The following is a 20,485-nucleotide window of genomic DNA, read 5'->3' as shown; positions in this document are numbered from 1 at the left end:
AAGAAGTTGTTTGTTTAGGGATCTTCAGATGCTGGAGAATTGGGATCCACACTGGTACGTGGCTCTTAACCCAGCCGGTAGCTTCAGGAATCTGTTCTTTGAAGCTTTTGGATGATTAAAGTGTACTCTTTGTGGAAAGACTTGGCAGAGGAAGAAGTTAAACTACAGATCTGCAACAATAATCTTGGGGTGGTGAGCCTAGTCTAAATAGTTTTCAAGAAAGAGTTAAAAAGTGGTGGAAGATATAATTTAGTTTTTCTTCCTCATCCCCTTCTGAACTTACTTTGCATTGAGCAGATATCAGATAATATTGTTATGAGGTGGAATAGCTATTTCCTGCTCTTTATCCTTTTGACAGATCTAAATCTAATGAAAATCTTTATTTTATTTTAATAAGGAAAGGAGGAACCGGAGTAAAAAATTAAAAATTTAACTTCAAAAACTTTGTAAAAGGGGTATTTACTAGGTCATTTGGGCCAACAGTAATGTCTTGATAACAGAAAAGTTTATCAACATATTACTGCAATAGCAATGTTTCTATTAATTTTGTAAAACAATAGTAATTGTAGAGCTGGTTTTGTCCCCCATTAAAGCATTTCCCCTCCACAGTAGTTTTTCCTTGAAACAGTGAAAGGTTTAATGCATCCAGTTTTATGAGCTGATTTGGTGGTTGTCACCTGTAACAGCTACATGTGTTGCTCAAGAAGAGCAAAATGAAACTACCAGACAGCAGAGAAGGCAGAAGCAAATTAGATTTTAAAAGTCTATATCAATTTTGATCTCATTTGCACTTTGCAATACAGGTGTTGAAATCTGCTTCTTAACAAGTAACATTTAAAGTCAGACTGTGCTCCTTTAAATTGCTTAAATAAGATCTGTGCTACTTTGCTGCTTCACAGATCTCCTCTTTCTTAGAAGCAAACTTAAATTGCTTCAGGAAACAGGAGGCAGAAATGGAAACATCATGTGACAGCAGGGAAGGGCCCCACTGGCGGAGGACAGCTCATCCCTTCCAGGGTCTCCTTGCAGAAACCCCGTATTTCTTAGTGTTGGGAAGGCAAGGGGCAGCAATGAAATATGTGTTTTCCGGTGGCATAGTAATTGTTGTAAACTGTTTCAGTCCACCTCTGCCAGCCACTGTATATTCACTTCCAGTACATGGTTAGCTCTCAGTAAGATTTTTGTTTAACTGAAATAACTACCCCCCCCGCCCCCCGCCTTGTATGAAACTATTTCTACACATGGAGATTTATAGTGCTGGGAATAAAAATCATCATCTGGACTTCATTAAAATTTTCCTGGCAAGTAATTAATGCTGAAAACATGTTTTGATCAAGCATCTCCAATAGCAGCAATGGTAAGTGAGTTAAAAGTAGCTATCATTATAGAAATAGGTCTACATGGTCTCTTAAAGTTTCTGCTAGTTTTTCCAGCCCTCAGCAAATGGTGGTGCTAGTACCTTATTTTTCATTCACTGTGTTTCCTCATTTCATGGTCATATCAGCCTCTTGGTGACTGCCAATGAGCGGATCTCATCATAGCTGAAAATTCAGGAACATGTGCAAAGAAGCCACCCAAATGGGCAAGATATTTGAATATTCTCTCTCCTGGCCTTTTGCTTTAAAATGAGAAGACTGCAGGTATGAATCTGTCAAAGTAGGTAATTAATTTTTTGTTTGTTTGTTTGTTTTTCTGGTTTGATTCATATTGTTGTGACTTAATTGCATGTCTATATTTCTATGTATAGTAAGCTGATGTACGTTTTTCTGTGCTGCACCTATTGTGCATTTGTATTCTAGACTATGAGAGCAGTACTCTGTCTCAGCCTGCTTTTGGGAGAATTGGCTTCTGGAGCAATAATCAGTATGATGTCGGGTGCCCTTTTCCCAAAGCAGCAATGACAGCTTATCTACTGTACTCCAAGCAAAATACATTGTGCACAGCTCCCTGTGAAGTACCATGTTGCAGAAATGAAGAAATGCCCATTGGCATCAAAATAGTCTTTTACATTGTGGACTGGGTTGGGGAAGTACTATGAGCTAACTTTGCCCTTAGTAATGCATAATAACTATTGTCTAGATTCAAAGTGTGTTTATTGAGTATATCAGAAAATTTCTACCAGCTACACGTTTAGGTTTGGAGAAATTTCTAGAAATTACTGATGACTTAGAACATTTAATGTAGTAGCAAGTGTACAACTACTGTGAATTTCACCCATTGAAAATCACAAGCTGGAAAAGCCGTTATGAGTTGTTTTGAGAGGTTCATGTTTTATCAACAGCTTGAAATTGTGCTTCTGGCTGTTAGTCAGTGGGCTGCCAAAATTCAAGTGTCTTGAAGTGTGGGAGCTACTGGATCTGCAGGGCAATAACGGGAAGGAGGTTATTTTACGGCTGATCTCCCTGCATATGTAGTGTGTTTCCCGATGATAAAGTGGTTGTATCAGCCCCACCTATTATTAAAGTTGCCTGACACTTCCCATTATGGACTTTGTTTTCAGATGCTTATAATGTAGTCAAACGATAACTGTCCAAGTTGAAATCTGACTTCTCCTTATGCTGGGGTGCATGACTAACGCAGGTCTTTTGGGAAAATTCTGGCTGAAATGCTTGATGTAGAAATGAATCAAAATTAGTCCCCCAACTTTTTTTTTTTACTAAGACCAGAGAAATTGTTTTGCACAGTGAAGATATTATCTTCTTTGTGGAACTCTAAATGTAGCTGTGGGATCTTTGATCTGCAGGTCATCGTTTCATGATCTCATTAGTGGGAGGAGAGTCAGCGTAGGCTTTGTATTAATGTAGAAAATGTGGACCCTGATGGATTTTTTCACGTATACTGTGTGGGCTGCCAAAGGTATTTTCAAGTCCTGTTTGGCCCTCATTAAAGGAAACTTTCTTGCCTGAGTGCATCTGTGCTTTCTGAGAGGAGACTTGACACTTGGAAGAGAAGTGGCCATTGGCTAAAGGACAGCTTTTATCTCTGAAATCAGCCCAAATCTGGCAAAGCTGTAAGCTGCTTAAAGAATGCATAATTCAAAAATGTTCATACTTGCTAGATGTTTTCAGCGTTATATCCCTAAAGTTTATCTCTGTGTGCCCAGGCTGGGACAGTGCAGGGCTGAGCAGACCTCTGCTGTAACCGAAGTTCTGGAGTGCTGCGCGCTACGCTGGCTCTGGACATTACTATGAAGACCACGGGCTCTTTCTCTTCATTGCCTATGTTTTATAAAATGATAATCTAAAAATTATAAAAGGCAAGAGACTGGGACAAGGGATCTGGTTGTAGAAGACCATGAAATACAGGGACTGGAGGCTTATGGGGCAGTGGAAACTGGGTATTGGGATTACTTGGCTGGGTAAAACCCCCAGGATTTAGCAGGCAGAATCAGCTGGACAAAGGGATTAGGGTAAGGAATGAGGAGGGGAGTTAAGGCGTAGATAGCCAGAGGCTATTTTACAAGGCTTGAACAGAAGAAATGGGACTGGTGGGCCATATAGCCTAAGCAGGTGTTTTCTGCGGGAGGGACTGGAAAGGTGAAAAAAAATGTTCCACTCTAGTGTCTATGAGAAGATGAACTCTGATATCAGAAGGCTAAGCAGTAAAGACCAAAACTGACTAAGAAAAGCAAAATGGGAAGAGTTATGTGTGAGGAAGCCCCAGCCTGAGAAAGTCTGTAAGAGAAGGGACAGAAGATGGTTTTGTGGTGGATCCGCAGTTCTGAGTTCATCACATGAATTGAGGGTGTCAGAAGGCAGCACATAACTGAGTTTTGCAAAAAGAAAGATATTAGTTAGTTTTTCAAAACAAAAAAAACCTGCACACAACATCCACTTTAAATGCATTAGCAATTCTGCAGTGTCAGAAACTCAGAATGAGTAGATTCCAGAGATAAAATGTCCTGTGCAGCCTTAATTCTAGGCTTGTTTATTTACATCCTGAAAATATTCTTGTTGCCTAACACATGCACAAAATAGGGGGATTGAATATTCTGTGAAAGTTCATGTCACAGTTCTTTTAATGTTATTGTATGACCAACAGCAAAAGATTTTAATAAATATATCACACTGGCTGGTACTTTTGCTAGAGAATTACCAAATAGGACACCTATATCTAAAACAGGTGGAGGGGAGAAGGTGACAAAAAGCCTCTTGTTCTGACCTAAATCATATGCTGGATTTTAGAACAAATTATGAAAGAAACAATTTCTAAAACTGAGCTATTCAGTTGGAACCAAGAGGAAAATGAAATTGATGTTAAGGTGTATGCAGCAAAGTGGCAATGCAAATGTCTAAATGGAAACAATAAAGACAACTGGTTCTAGCTTTGGTGCTCCTTTACTTTCAATCTCTGACTTTGCAACTCTGATAATGTTCTTTTAATTCTTGTCTTGGAGGAAATTAGTTGGTTTTCTCCAGAAGACAGTCCAGCAATGTTATAGTAAGCATGCAGAGTGGATGACAGTGGATCAGCACCCAAGAGTGAAACTGACAGTCACTAAACTCTCCCTGTAGACACTACCTAAAGGTGTGTAAAAGCTGTGTATAGCTACCATGTGAATTTGAATGGTGTCTGATCAGTACTTTTTAACCACAAGATCAGTATTTAATTAAAGCACATTAAAATATGGAATATGGAAATATGGAATATGGTGATTTTTTTTTCCCCTCACAATATTGTCAGGTGTGCATATAGTTTTATTTTACTTCTTGAATCTGCTTGGAAGAATGAAACATTTTGTGTATCTAAGTTTTTACAAGTGTTTACCTAGATCTTTATTATTGTTTGTTACTAGGTGGTTTACATCTGTTTCCATTAGAAGATTTTGCCTGATTAATGAGCACAAAATGAGCTCCCTGGCAGAACAAAATCCTCACATATTATAATATTCTTTACCTGATGCTGGCACCTTGCACCCAAAGGGAAGGTTCATGCTTTTAAAGTAAAGCACCTAACTTGGGTGCCTGTTAGGAATGGTCTCTGGTTGTCTGCTAAGTGGAAAGGGTTTAGTTTGTAGTTTAGGACCCACTTCTTTTCACTAATTATATAGGAACCTAAAATGAGACCTGCATTTCAAGAATAAAGTTACATTTAAAGTCAAAGTTTACCAGTGTGATATCTTTTGGTAGACATGTGTTAGTATCTGGTGAGACAGTCTTGTTCACACTTATCACTGCAGAGCTGTCATGAGAAGGCCTTAATGATGAGCCTTGTTTTCATTAGATGCAGCAGCCAGTGCTCATATACTTTTGCTTGCGAAATCAGAGCAAATTCTGCCACAAATGGAAGGTGTGTGTTTTTATACTTTATGAAGAAGTGCAATGGTTATAATTTGGAGAATATGCTGAAGCTTGAGTTGCCATTAGATCATGGTAATTGTAATGGTAAGCAGAGAGAAACAACAAGCCCCAAATATGTTTTAATTGGAACAAAGTTGCGATTATGCCTACTCCTAAGAGCAAATTCTCTTTGCACTGTGCTGAGACCCCCCTGATGCACTTAGCAATTTGGAAATTTTGAATTCAGAATAAGAGCTTTAATTATGTTATTTCCCCAGTTTGTATGCCTTAAACAGACAGAATCAGCAAAAAGTGAATAGGCAAGTTTTAATTTTTTTCAAACCAAGTAACGTACAAATAAAGCCATATGACTACAAACAATAGCTCTTGTGTCCCGTTCCTGCTATTTGCAGGTCCATATATTAGTCCTTTGGCTAGCTACCAGAACTCATAAAATGCTTTTAGGCAGCTGCGTCCCATTAAAGCCACATGTTACATCAATAAGAAACCATAGAAGTGCGGAGCTGACAGGGATTTTAGAAGATCAGTTACTTATCTCCATAGACTGGGAAAGGATCAAGCATGCCACCCTGGAAGATATTACAAGCCCTCAGGGGAGGAGATTCCAGATCTCTTTAGATAGAGGAGGGAAATGCCAGAATAGTCTATCAGACAGCTCTTCATAATATCCAGTCCAAGTTTGCAAATTTTCTTTCTCGTGGTGGACATTGTAAGCTATTGATTACTGTCCTTTTATAGCACTCTTTTACTTAATGTAACATCATTGTCGTATCTGTTCCCAGCCTCTGCTTCTTCAGAGAAAAGAAACCCAATTAGTACAGTCTTTTTTATGTTTTCATCACTTTTTCTGTTGAAATCTTCTAGTACTGTTAGAGTCCTCTGGATTCTGATTTGTCTACATTTTTCTTGAGATCTGATGAAACTAGTTCTGCATCAGAGGATCCATCAGTGACAAATATAGCAAATTAATGTCTTCTATGGATACATGGGATGCTTTGACTGCCTAGCCCAATAATCCCTGTCTTGTGTTTGTGCATTTGATTATATTCTATAACTTAGTACTTCATAATTTAGTTTTCCTTAATGTAAAATGAATATAGAACATAGAAATGAATATCTGCCCCTTGGCTGTGGTTTAAATAAAAGAAACTGTAGAACAAACAGGTCTGACTATTAAAAGAATCATCTTTTGTTAACAACATTTTCTTAGAAAACAGAATTATGCATCTGCAGGGAGGAACTTTGTTAGCAGTGTCTCTTAAGAGGCACAAATTTCTCAGTTTTGTTCATGCTCTGAGACAAAAATGGGAAATAAGTAGGTTAAGAGTTATCACCCTGAAAATAGGTGAATTAGGGGGTATTTGACAGAAATCTGCAAAGTTGTGAGTGACATTGACTGTTTATCATTTCTTTCAGTACACCAAAGCTAACAGAAACCAGGTTCCAAACAAACAGAAGATTTTTCTTTTTTTTCTTCTTCTTCTTTTTTTTTTTTTTTAATGCAACAGTTGATAGACTTTGGAAGTTCATGTCAAAGCATGGTGTGGATAATCCACATGTGTGATAGGTTACATATATTCAAGGGCAAGTGGATAAGTATGTGGAAAAGATTATGTACATGGTTAATAAGTGGATAAACCAAGGTCAGGATATGGATAAACCAGATCCATTTCAGGAAATACCCCAAGATGAGAATAGTTGCAGGGTAATAATGTGCTCAGAAGTAGCATATGTACTTGTTCCCTGAGCATCTGCTCCTGATCAATGCTGGAGATGAGACACTAGAAGAAATGGACCCTCTGTCTGAACCAATGGACCAGTTCCAATGCTGTCATACTACCAGAAACCAAAGCAGTTTCCTAACAACAACATTGCCTTTTCACCAAAAGTTTGGAGGTAAATTTTTTTCTTTTTCAGTTGAGAGAAATACTATCTCCCTTCCAGTGGGACCTCCATACATTATCTTGTCAGGCTTTCTTTTAGCCTTCTTCAGGAGATATTGCAGGGTGAAAGTGTTTGGGCAAACTATAAGTGGCACAGAATGAAATCAAGTATATTAAATACCATTATGATTTAGTGGAATAGGAAAGAAAATGGTCCCTCCTTCAGAAATAGAGTTAGTATTGCAGTTTAAGTGGTAACAAGAAGTATACACTAAAAATTAAGAGAAACTGAAGAGGACAAACACCCAAACCTTTCAGTTTATTCTGTGCAAGCTTTATTCAAACAAAGAACACCATTTCAGAGTTAGGTGTAAGTCCTAATCTGTTCTCCCAAATTTTCCCTGCAAAATACAGATACAATGACAAAGGAAGGGAAGGGAAGGCAAAGAAGTTTCTGCTTGAATCAGAAAACTTAGAAAGATTCAAAACTGAAAAGAAAAATTAAATTAATGTTTCCCCCTTCACTAGTTAAGATCATTTATAATCCGGCAAGTGGCTGTATCTTTGTGTATAAATCACTTGTTGAAAAGTGAAACAATATTAAGATAAACTCTCTAAATGAAGGCTGGGAATTGAAACTATCTTCTTAAAAAAACTCACCAGAAAAACCTCTTTACCTAGCAAATCATGTCTGGATGGTGCACCAATGGAAGACATCAAATTTGCAGTGAGGTCAATGGCATGTAGCATTACAAAAAAGAGACATCTGTGTTTCAGACCTTGGAAAACAGATGGCACTTTAAAGCATTTGTCTGTGCTTGTTAATATTGTTCATGGGTATGGAGGAGTTGCATACAAAGTTTCTTTAAAAAAATCCAAAGAATGTAATTTTTGTGTCAGTGAAAGCTCAGGTAGGGCAGTAAATGATTCAAAGGCACGACCTTTTTTTCTGTCTGGTGTGAAGGACTAATGGGTTGGGCCTGCCATGCAGCACAAGGTAGAATATTCAGACAGAATTTGTGGAAAAGAGTATATTTTTAAATTCAGGACAGAAGGCAGAGCTCAGGATGGCTATTTCTCGGCAATCAGATAAGAGGAAGACTGTTCATGGTTATAGGGAGGTTGTGGGAGTTTTCAAATTTAGAACTGGAGGTCCTAGAAGTAGCAAAGCTGCTCTACAGGGCTTCAGTGCAAGTTATATTTTAATCCTGCCTACAACAGCATTCAAAGTATTTAAATTAATAATAAAAGTTGTTCCTAGGCCACTGTTTGGTTAAGGAGTAATGTAGTACTGTTTTGAACAAAACAGAAAGTTAAGAGATGAAAAGCTATTTCAGATGGTTTTAAGTATCTTTAGGCATATTTTCCATAAGTTTGATTGTTTTTAAGTGTTGGAAATCCCAGGACATTAGCTGAGGACTGCTTTGGAAAACTTCTTCAGAGTCAGGAATATTTCATTAATTCATAAAGATTATTCCTACATTTTTCTTTAAAAGTCACTCCACACTTTATATTTATGCTTCTTTTCGTGATGTTAAATGTTTTCTTCCTTGGTACCCTCTAAATTTCTGAAGACCACTGAAGTGGTCTTCAACATCACTTAGCCAAAATAGATCATGTGACCTTTTTATATCTTTCCTTGTAGGTCACCCATGCCAGGACTTTTTTTTTTTTTTTTTCTTCCACTGGGGACTTTTCCTTGTCAACATCTTTATGGCCAAATGGGTTCCCCCAAATTCATGTAATGTCTTGATGTCCCAAAGCCCTTAAGAGAATACTGTCCCACTGCAGATGTCTGTAATATAATGCAGCATTTCTTCAGTTTGTTGCTACGTGTTTCAAAAGATCGAATCCTTCCCCCTACAAGCTCACAGTTCATCAGAGGAGCAATGTTTGAGCAGAACAGAAGGCAGCTCAGACCATGCAGTGAAAGCATCTCATTACTATCTGCCTCTTGATTTAGCAGTTCTTGGGTTAGCTAATTTCTTATAGGTGTCACAGTAGCATGGACTTTCAGTGGACATTATTCAGCTGGTCCGAAAGGTGTACTCTCAACAAGGTATTCCAATTATGCCTCAGTGGCCAGTTCTTCCCTTCTCCCATCCCTCTGTGTGCCAGGGCACCCCACGCAGGGTGCAGCCAGTGCTGTCAGGCACACGCTGTCCCCTCCAGAGGTAGTACAGGATGCTGTCCTGTTATTTTTTTTCTTTTTTCTTTTCCTCCTCTGTTGTTTTCTACTGGGAATGTTGATGGAGTTTGTGGCGAGCAGGTGGTAACCATGGACAAGCTGGGCTGAATCATCTTTAAACCAAAGGCAAATGGAAGGTGACTGGAGAATTCAAGATATTTTTGCCAGCAAGAGGTTAGTATGTCAAGAGGTTAGGGCATGGCTCGCGGGTCCAATGAGGAACACCACTATGAGGTGGGAAAACTGCAGTGTGCAATTGAGCCATGTCCATTCATACAGGGTTTAAAGAAAAATGTTTCTTTTATAAGGTTGGAAGGGCATTAATGCCATACTTAAGCAAGTATGCTGTCTTCTCCGTCTTGTGGATGATAAGTAAGACACGTCTTAAAAGTTACCCTATTACAGATTGCATTCTCTGTTCTTTGCAAACGTTAAATGGTCATAACAATGTAACTATAGACAACTTCACTGAATTTGGCAATGTTGCTATCCAGGTCAGCTGGAATTAATTTTTAAGTTATGATTTTTATAATACATCAAATGCCTTTCTTGCTGTCACATAGTAATTCACTCCTTTCACTAATTTCATAATTGTTTTTTTGGAAAGAGTCATGGATTTCTGAAGAGCTTTTTCTTTCATAATTTAATACTGTTTGATTCACACAGCCTATTGCTAGCCAGTAAATATTTTTTTAGTATTTGTTCCATTTGTTGTTTAACAATAAAAATAAATTTACAGGAAGATTACCAGAAACACTCTCTTGCCTTTTTCCTTTTTTTGGAAAGGAGTACTTTATGTGTTTTTATTCTTTTTTTTTTTCCCCAGTATCTCCCAAGAAATTAATAACTTTTTGAAAAGATTGGCAGCTCTTCTCTACAAGATAATTCTCAGAATTTGCTATGGGGTTCATTGTCTGCACTCATGTACAGATGTTATAAAATTTCCACTTACCTCCTACTTTCCAGCAAGCCTTTCTTTCTAATTGTACAACCAGAGAACCAAAGAGTCTGTGGTCTTGGAGAAAAAGTGGTCCTGTGCTCTTGGGGAAGCTGAGATCCAGTGTGAATTTTAGGATCGATGCAGCCAATTACTGCAGTGTCAGCTGCTTTGCTGGGTGCTGCGTAGAGGGTTGTTATCCCTGAGGTTGTAGCTGAAAGAGCAGAAGCATATGTAGCGTATTCAGGGTGTGCAGATGGGATGAGTTGAAGAGCAAGCTTGGCTACAATAGTGGACTCTCTAATACCAGGTGTTTAAGCATGGCTGGTGACAGAAGTTATGCGGAGTGGCTGGAACCTTTTTGGAGCCATTATTTTACAGGGTAAAGCCCCTCCAACCACAATTGACCTACATTCCTAGATACTTTGCATTGGCTTTCAATAAGGCTAAAGTACTAACATCTGTGAAGTAATCCAAATCTGTGTATAATGACCAATCTTTAAATCCCCTGCAAATGTTGTTCTCTGAGACTTTACTTCCCCATCTCTGATGAATAGGTGTGATCAGGTCACTGTGACGTGCACGGATCACTGTGGAAATTCTCCAAGAAGTGGCAAGAAATGCCAAGTGTCTCTTGGAACTGCTCTGCTGCTACATTAGCAAGCCAAAGATTGCTTCACCTCGCTCAAACAGTGCCCTAGGGTACAATCTATCAAGTGTTTATCTCTAATAGTTGTTGTTTAATGTTATCCTCAATGACTAATGGATTTGAAAATTCTTTGTTGTTACCAGTTATGCAAGCATGTAATTCTGCTTTTTCTTTTAAGCTGTTCTTTTCTTCCTAATTATCAATTTTATCATCTCCAATTACATTTGGAAAGCAAACAAAAAGAATGTCCTTAAATCTGGCAGTAACCCATAGGTTTTCCCCTGAAGTCTTCAACTTTTTTTAGCACTTCTCTGCACTTTCCTCTCCACACAATTAATTCTTTCCTCTTTGTCACTATCTTCTAGTGCTCCTGAGAGGAGTGGAAGGAAGGGGAGGAGCACAAAACCAGCACTGATTTTTTTTTTTTTCCATTTCAGCTCTTTCTCCTTTCCGCTTAATCTAAAATCCCAGCACATTTCTCACAGCTGTTTGACCATTAGTTTAAAGTAAACAGAATTCTTTTCATCCCTTTCAGTCATCTTCCTTTTCCTCTTCCTGGTCCCTGTGTCACCCTTCTTTTTTTGATCATGGTGGAGAAAACTCTCATCTTTCATTTTGCTCAGGCCTGGGTGTCATCTTTTGTTTGGACATCCCTGCTGATGTGCAGTCTACCTCTGAATCACTAATTAAAATTAAATCCTTTAACTAAAATTAAATTAGAATTAATTAAAAATAATTAAGTTTACTTAAGTTAATCTCTAATCTTATCTAGGCTCTTATACTAGACAGTACTGCACACTTACTAGATTTTCAAGCAGATGATGGTTTGTGCTTTCTTCCCATTGAGGGCATCCCTCCCATGCAGAAGGAGTTCCCTGTTCCCAGTGAAATCCAGAAAAGCACTCTGCTACAGTGCTTTGGGATCTGCCTTGAGAAGCCTTCTCCTCTGGGACATTAATCCAAATATGACAGCAAGCAAGTGCTGACTTGCTGTCTGCATGGTCCAGGAATGAGAAGACAAAGCTTCTGGTGGGCATCATGTGTGCAAGGGGTCTGGGCTGTCTGCATTGCCAAGGGGCCAGGATCATAGAAACATGGAATCATTAAGGTTGGAAAAGACCTTTAAGATCAGAGAGTCCAGCTGTTAACCTAATGCTACCAAGTCCACCGCTAAACCATGTCCCTAAGCACCACGTCAAAATGTCTTTTAAATACCTCCAGGGATGGTGACTCAAATACTTCCCTGGGCAGCCTGTTCCAGTGCTTGAGAGCCCTTTCCGTGAAGAAATTTTTCCTAATATCCAACCTAAACCTCCCCTGGTGCAACTTGAGGCCATTTCCTCTGGTCCTATCACTTGCTGCTTGGGAGAAGAGACCGACCCCCACCTCACTATAACCCCCTTTCAGGTAGTTGTAGAGAGCGATAAGGTCTCCCCTCAGCCTCCTCTTCTCCAGGATAAACAGCCCCAGTTCCCTCAGCCGCTCCTCATAAGACTTGTGCTCCAGGCCCCTCACCAGCTTGGTTGCCCTTCTCTGGACACGCTCCAGCACCTCCATGTCTTTCCTGTAGTGAGGGGCCCAACACTGAACACAGCACTCGAGGTGCGGCCTCACCAGTGCCCAGTACAGGGGGACGATCACCTCCCTGCTCCTGCTGGCCACACTATTTCTGATGCAGGCCAGGATGCCGTTGGCCTTCTTGGCCGCCTGGGCACACTGCTGGCTCATATTCAGGTGGCTGTCAACCAGCACCCCCAGGTCTTTCTCTGCCGGGCAGCTTTCCAGCCACTCTTCCCCAAGCCTGTAGCGCTGCATGGCGTTGCTGTGACCCAAGAGCAGGACCCGGCACTTGGCCTTGTTGAACCTCATACAACTGGCCTCGGCCCATCGATCCAGCCTGTCCAGATCCCTCTGTAGAGCCTTCCTACCCTCGAGCAGATCAACACTCCCGCCCAACTTGGTGTCATCTGCGAAGTTGCTGAGGGTGCACTCCATCCCCTCATCCAGATCATTGATAAAGATATGAAACAGAACTGGCCCCAATACTGAGCCCTGGGGAACACCACTTGTGACCCACCACCAACTGGATTTAACTCCATTCACCACAACTGTTTGGGCCTGGCCATGTAACCAGTTTTTACGCAGTGAAGAGTACACCTGTCCAAGCCATGAGCAGCCAGTTTCTCCAGGAGAATGCTATGGGAAATGGTGTCCAAGGCTTTATTAATGTCTAGGTCAACAACATCCACAGGCTTTCCTGCATCCACTGAGCAGGTCACCTTGTCGTAGAAGGAGATCAGGTCAGTCCAGCAGGACCTCCTTTCATAAACCCACGCTGACTGGGCCTGATCACCTGGTTGTCCTGTACATGCTGCATGATGGCACTCAATATGTTCTGCTCCATAATGATCCTGGATATGCCAGGGATGGCCTCTGCCCTCAGTAAGGCTGGGGGTGAGGGGTGGCAGAGGGCCGGGAGGATTTGGGAATGCTGGTCAGCAGGGAGCAGGCAGACATATGAGCCCTGGAGGCAGAGGACAAGGAATTACTGGGTGTGCTTTGTCCCCTCTTGGAGGGGGAAGGAGACAGCTCCGGTCAGGAGAGATGTGCAAGGAGCGAAGTCTGGCCAATTCTCCAGACTGCTGATTCTGGAGAAAAATTGAGCAAGGGTATGGGTTGGAAGGAAACAAAGAGACAGTATTAGAAAGGTGAGGAAGAGGAGAACAAGTGGATGAGCGTCTTGAGAAGTGCGATTTGGGAATGAGCTTAAAATGGATTGGGGAGGGACTGGAAGCAGGATAGGACTTCTGGCAAGTGGCAGACATGGAGGGTGTGCTCTGTGGTAAGCTACCTCAGGCTTTTATTGTGGGTTACACAATATGGGAACTTTGTTAATTAAAAAAAAAAGGCAGTCATGTGATTGCATTACATTCCTCCCTTCTTTAAGGTAAGCTTCTGTTCTTCATGAATGCAGAGATAAGTTAGAAAATTTTGCCCAAAATGTAAAAAAAAGTGAAGTAAAAAAACCCCTAAACAACACCCCCAAACATAGGCCATACCTTTTTTGAAATAAGACATGACTTCGGATATTTAGGATTGACAGTCATGTGCAATGACACTTCTGTGGGAAAAACACCCAAAGACTGGGAACATGCAAGAATGAGGAGTTTGTTTTAAGGTAAGAAATATGCTTGAAGGGAAGGAAACAGGGCGTAAGGACAGAGTTAGGTTGTCTAACTGTGCTTGCTGGGATGCACGCATCTTGCTCTTTGTTTAGCTCTTTGGCCTGTCTGACATAAAGTATGGTAGTGCTGGAGAAAGGCTATTACTACTAAACTAATTAAGATTTCAAAGGCAGTTATTTCTAAACTCTGTATGAGTTAGATCACAAGGCTGGGCAGCTTGCTATCTGTAGAGTAACAGTTTGTGTAAATAAGTGTCAGGAGCTCTGAATTTATGTCCCAGTAACTGCAGCCTGCTTGAATGCTATACTTGACTTTAACCCATAAGGTCACACTTAAAAAAATTTACATTAGGGCCGACTTAACAGTTCCCTTTTCTTCTGTTTCTCAGTTTTCCTGAGTTTAATTTTGAGCCCTTTCCTACCTTCTAGGTAGAATTTAACCATAGATTTCAGCGCAGACCTGCAAGGGCAAAAGTGTATCACACTGCTTGTTTTGCCAGTGCCAGAGCCCCGCAAAGGCAGGGCAGCTGCTGCAGGTGCCACAGCCACCCACCTGTGACCGAGGGAATATCTGAGTGGGCAGAGGCTGTTGCTGGAGGAGATCTTGCAGCTGGTGCTGGCCAGGCTCACCTGGCTCTTTTGGCAGCCAAGGAGCAGCAAGGCTGGTTATTTAGGGCTCTAGTCAGACTCTCTGCCTTATCCCTCCCTCTCCCTGCACTTCTGCTCACACGCTTACCCTTCCTCTTGCAGAGCTCACTTGCCTGTGTTTCTGAGAAGCCTTCAGGCAATTTTGTTACAGGGGTAGGTGTGAAAAGCAGATAAGTGAATTTGAGAAAAAAGATATAAATGAAAAGACAATGTTATGTTTGAAGAGGCAAGCCATCAAAGGATTCACTACCTGTGAGAGATTCCTGTGTAAGGATAAATGTGTCAGGATTGCTGTTGATTAAGTAAACTTGCCCAAGTTGTGCTTCATTCGATCAGTTTATCACTCAGCAGCCTGGTGGGGTTGCTGCATGGACGGAGATGTGTAACAAACCGAGAGCAAGGTAGCTATTACGTTCATGTAGTGTGAATTAACCTATTAGTATTTAATAAGCTTAATACCGCCCCCCCCCCCTTCAATTTGCCTTTATTTCAGACACAGAAGTACAAATGAAGAACAAGGATTGCTTCTTTTCCATCAGCAATGACTTCTTAGGACACAAGATTCAAAGAATGTTCTTGGCTTGCATGTTAAAGAAGCATTCATTGCTTTGTTGCAGTGACTGCTTCTTACCGCTTAAAGAGTGCACAGTCCCACAAATTTAGAAATCAGTTTGCATGTCCTTGTAAATTTGTCAGGATGTTACAGTCTCAAAAAATGTTTTTTTTTTAATTATTCATATTTTTATGGAATCTGAAAATGAGAAGATGGTATTTTTTTTTCAAAAAAAAGAGCAATATAAAAACTAAAAGTGGTTCCTTTTCTTATACCCTGTTTTATATATATGGAGGTGTCAGATTTTTTTCCCCATTGTTACTAGAAAAAGTGGTTTAAAGATATATTAAAATATAGAGTGTTTTTGAGGAGAAATTTGCTGTTAGTTTCTGCCAAAATGTTCTGCAAAGTAAGATTGAGAACAGGACAGAAGATTCTTGTTTTATTTATCTTCCTTGTTTCTCCTTTAGGTTTTGTTTTTTTTGTAGATTTTCTCAAGAGTATGTTTACTGAAAATACAGCATGTTAAGCTAGAGCTAAGGGGGAAATCCTTGGTTTCCTGTTCTTTTTCCTTGAATAACCTTTCCCAAAGACATACACGTATTCTGTCCGTGGTTTACAGAAGCTGCATCTGGCTCAGGAAGCCTCCATAGATAAAAATAGCTGGAGACTGGCCAAGTATGGGGAGAAATGTCATGGGTGCTTACCTGTTCCTACTCTTCCCTAGACATCTGCTTATGGATGGTGTTGGAGACTTGCTATGGGCAGTTGTCTGACCCAGCATGGCCTTCCCTATTTACTGCCTGATGGCCTTTATTTCTCTGAATACAGAGTACAGGGTTTGCTCTCCAGCACTGCTTCTAGAGGTGACTTACGTGTGAGGGTTGCTGCAATGGCATGTTCTCTTCCATCAGTAGTGACTACTTAGTGCACAAGATTCAAGGAATGTCCTTGGCTTGTGTGTTAAAGAAGCATTCATTGCTTCGTTGCAGTGACTGCTTCCTACTGCTGGTGTCCAACTAGAAACCCACCTTTTTGGGAGCCAGGCACTAAGGGGTGTGTGTGTGAGGCTCACCTGTTGGCAATTAATTTCATCTGATCTTCAAAGGGAAAATAAATTAAATAACTTCAGTAGCTATGATAGCTTTACTCTGTCAAGAGGAAGGGTATGACAGAAGCATTTAATGGCATCATCTGACTGCCAGTATACCGGCCAAATCTAATCATTACAAATAGGGCTTGACTCAAGCAATGAGAGCATACTCTTAGGAGTTTATTCTGCAGTCTTCAACTGGCTACAGAGAAGCCTGACCTCTTGTGCTTTTAGTTTTTCTCATCTGTGTTCCAAAGGTTTAGATATTGTTTGATACCCAGGGCACGGTGTGCTGGTCCTGTGGAAGCTACAGGTAGAGACTCAGAGCTTTATTTATGTTCATGGTTGCCTGTGCTAATGAACAGATGTGGTACAGGTGAAGCTGACAATGCTATGTTGTCTGAAGATTCACAAATGTGGATGTTTTCTGGTTCCTGGCTACTGATGTGCCTTTGGCTTCTCATCCCACTTAGGAGAAAGGTTGTTGCCTCAGCTGTGTTTCTAGGTGATGGTATGTATTTCCTCTTTTTCCTCACAGAAGTCACAGGAATCTCTGTGTTCAGGCATAGGGTGGAGTTTGGTTGTTTGGCTTGGCAAGTCATAGATTAATCTGTGTGCTGCGCATATGTGTGTGTGTGCATCACAGCTCATCCCCCTTTGTTAGAAGAGGACATAAGCAAGTAGTGAGAGGCAACAAAAATTTATCAGCTGGTCAAATTTACATTCAGCAAATATGAACAAGGTTTTGGAAGAAGAAGAGGAACAAGATGAAGGATGGGAGCTTTCCTTTTTCATTGTTTTCTCAGTTCCTTCATTGCAAACTCAGACACTGCATTTTTTTTCCATGAATCCTCTTACTGTTCTTTATCTGCAGACACTCTCTTCTCCTTTAACACCCTTCTTCTATAATATAAAAATAATAGGGCTGAAAAGGGTGTTGATCTGAAGTGGAAGAGGCAGTACCTGCCTCACACCAGTGGAAGGAGGCACGGGTTGCTGTTGAAAACTCAGCCTCCCCAGGAACAGAGAAAGGGCCCAGCTGGGCGAGTTGTCCGTCCTGCTGAGTCTCCCAGCTGCTGCACCCATCCTGCCCTGATTGTAAGGGTGGAAGAGCCGGTAGCACTACCAGTAATGCTGGGAAAGAAATAAAAGAGTTTGGGGACTCCCATACAAGCCATAAGTTGGTAAATACATGTTTTATAAATGCCTAGAGTTCTGTGACAATCAAAAGAATTAAATCCAAAGTTTTTTCTGCTACGTGTTGAAGGCTATGCTATGTGTTGGAGGTTGTGCTGTGTGTTGGTGTATTTGTCTTGATCAAATTATTTTGGAACCTCAAACTATCGTTCATTTTAAACAGAACCTGTCCTCTAAATATTGATGCTTGTAGAGGATTAAATAATGATAAGAATAATAGAAATAGAGTAATAGAAATTTCTTTTGAACTAACTGTTCATATTAATGACTAGTAACAATTTCCTTTTCCTAAATATGCAATCTGAGTCGAATGCACTTCACTACTAACGTGCTGCTGTATTTCTGGAGTAATTTGTGTTTAGTTTCTAACTCTGCAAGATAAGCAACTTCTGCAAGGATCATCTTCTTGATGTACATTGTTCTGGGTTAACTTCGTGTGTGTTGGAATAGTGTATGTGTAGTATGAAATACTGTAATTCTGTGCCTGATTTACAGTCACATTGTACCTAGAATTAGCTAGCTAGTATATTTAGAGAAGGGTGAAATTCATGGCAAAAAAGCCCATTGTGCTTCTGAAAAAATATTTATAAAATTCATCCCATTTCCACCATTGTTTTCCCAGTTAAAATTAAAAATGAAAAAAATTATGAAAAATCATTAACTTTCTGTTTTATTATTTTAAAGATAAAATATTTTGATGTTTTGAATAGAAAATCAGCTTTCATTCTGAAATTTCTACAATGATATTTAACAGTAAATGCTTTCCTTTTTCAAATATTTGACAGTAGCCACTTCCTTTCTGTCAAACAAAATGGTTTTGATAATCTGTTGATAGTTTCTTCTTGCACCCTAACATTTTCAGCATTTCCATGTGGTGGTCATATTTAAATGAAAAGTTGGAAGAATGAGGGCAGAAGAGAGAAGGGACGTTACTTTTGCTTTTCTCTACATTTCTCTTGCCAAACATAGTCCATACCTTTTCCATCTCTCTTGATCTTCCCTCTTCTCTTTCTTTTTTTGTTGACCTCAATCCCACAACAAATCATAAAAAGAAGTAATTATTTGTACAGATCTGTTTTTCCTTGACTTCACTAAGCCCTTTTCAAGCAGTAGCTACAAAATTGAAACTAACTCTGTTATTATATTGTGCTATTAATATAAAAGGGCAGGTAATCAAATGTGATGGTTATTTGAATTTCAACAGAATAATACTTGTGTTAACAACAAACCTTGGTTTTCCCTTACTAATTCAGTGGCTTGTGTGGATTAGTATCCCTATGGTTTAACCGGGAATTCTGATGCCTACTTTAATTAAGATTTGTTATTATATCTCTTATAACATCTTTTTATCATTTTCTTATTATTTTTCAAACCTTTCATCTTTTAGGCTATAATTTCCTCTATTTGATCCCTCGGAACAGATGACTTTTCTATTTTCTTTCTTCCTTTCTTGTGAGAAAATTAGAAGAAAAATATATTTGTTAATTATATTTTGTTAGGATAGCCAAAAAATGTATACTTTAATCATAATAAATAAGCCTTCAAATTTTTCCTGCTGTGTCTGAGGAAGAAATTTTTTAAGGTAAAAGATTAAGATCTAATCTCTGCCAATGATATTCTTTGCATATTCTTTGCAAATTGGCTTTTCTTAGGCTATCTGATAGATGTTAGAAAATTGCACAGTTGCATACGTTGGCTTTTCCATGGGGGTCTTTCTGTCAAGCTCTTTAAATTCTTCATTAAAGATGAAAAATCTGTGTGAGTGAGTAGGTTGCTTAGGATGCTTCTGCACTGTACGGGAAGTTGGGATTGCAGACTATGTTGATATATTTGAATTAATTTTAAACTGCTGGACCACATGCAGCCATGGTAGCACATAGCCTACTTGGAATTACATATCTAGTGTATATCCAGACCCCAGAGCAGATTTTGTAATTTGTGCTGAACGTCTTTTGTTACTGTGTCTACACTTCTATCAATACCTGACCTGACCATTTTGAGCATGTCTACACAGCTGTAGTGACCATCAGGAAAACAGCTTTGCATAGGTAATAATATAAGAAACATAAAGACTACCAGAATACAGTAGCTTTTTAAAACATCCCTGTGAACTTTTATCTATTCCTTTTTTTCTCTCCTTACATTTTACCATCTTCCAAGATTTTTTGTTTATATATGTTTTCCAGCTGTACACATGCACCTTAATATCTGTGTTCTTTAATGTCTGCCAATTCCTTTATTCTATCTACCTGCAAATGTCTGAAAAATGTTCTTTTGATTAGAGATGGCCCGTATTAACATGGAGGTATTGAAACAGCTGAAATGGCCTCAACTTATTACTAGGCTGTCACTCATAACAGTATCTGGTTTTGGCAGAAGGTCAACAATGCAGGTTTGAGCTTCATGACTTCAGAGAGTTCCTAATATTAGAAAGACAGATGTACACAAAGATGGTAGAGAATTTAATGAAGGTGGATCATCTTTGTCTGAAATTTTAAACTAGTCTCTTTTCCTGCAATGGTATGCAGTTTTTTATTAACACATTCACTAATTTTTTTTTTTTGTTATTGTTAAATATATTTTAGAAATGGAGGAATTACCTGTTAAATCACAGATTTTGTGAATGTTAATGAAGCCGTAACTCTCTTCTGTAATGTGTATTTCCAGTGTAACATTTTGCGTGCTCAACTTTGTAGACTTTCCCTCTGGTATCCCTTCCGAAGATTGTTTATAACTGTATGAAAACAAGATCTATTTAATCTGATTGTGTACTCAAATTTTGAAGCACTAAAAATCACAAGTGTCTAGCATCTAACTGGGTAGGCTTCTGGGATTTTTTCATTAGTGATAAAG

At 39.6% G+C, this 20,485-nt stretch overlaps 1 protein-coding gene across 1 annotated transcript in view; it reads left to right on the top strand.

Moving 5' to 3' along the window:
* Positions 1-1,576: 1,576 nt before the first annotated feature.
* The window catches only part of ESR1 (estrogen receptor 1), a 192,718-nt gene continuing 173,809 nt past the window's right edge, over positions 1,577-20,485 (top strand). The window contains exon 1 of the mRNA XM_075035976.1: positions 1,577-1,640. The gene's annotated coding sequence lies outside the window, so the exon portion shown is untranslated. The remainder of the gene's footprint in view (positions 1,641-20,485) is intronic.

Source organism: Buteo buteo, chromosome 9 (genome assembly GCF_964188355.1).
Source record: "Buteo buteo chromosome 9, bButBut1.hap1.1, whole genome shotgun sequence".
In the NCBI taxonomy this organism is placed as follows: Eukaryota; Metazoa; Chordata; class Aves; order Accipitriformes; family Accipitridae; genus Buteo; species Buteo buteo.
This window is presented reverse-complemented; position numbering and strand designations above follow the sequence as displayed.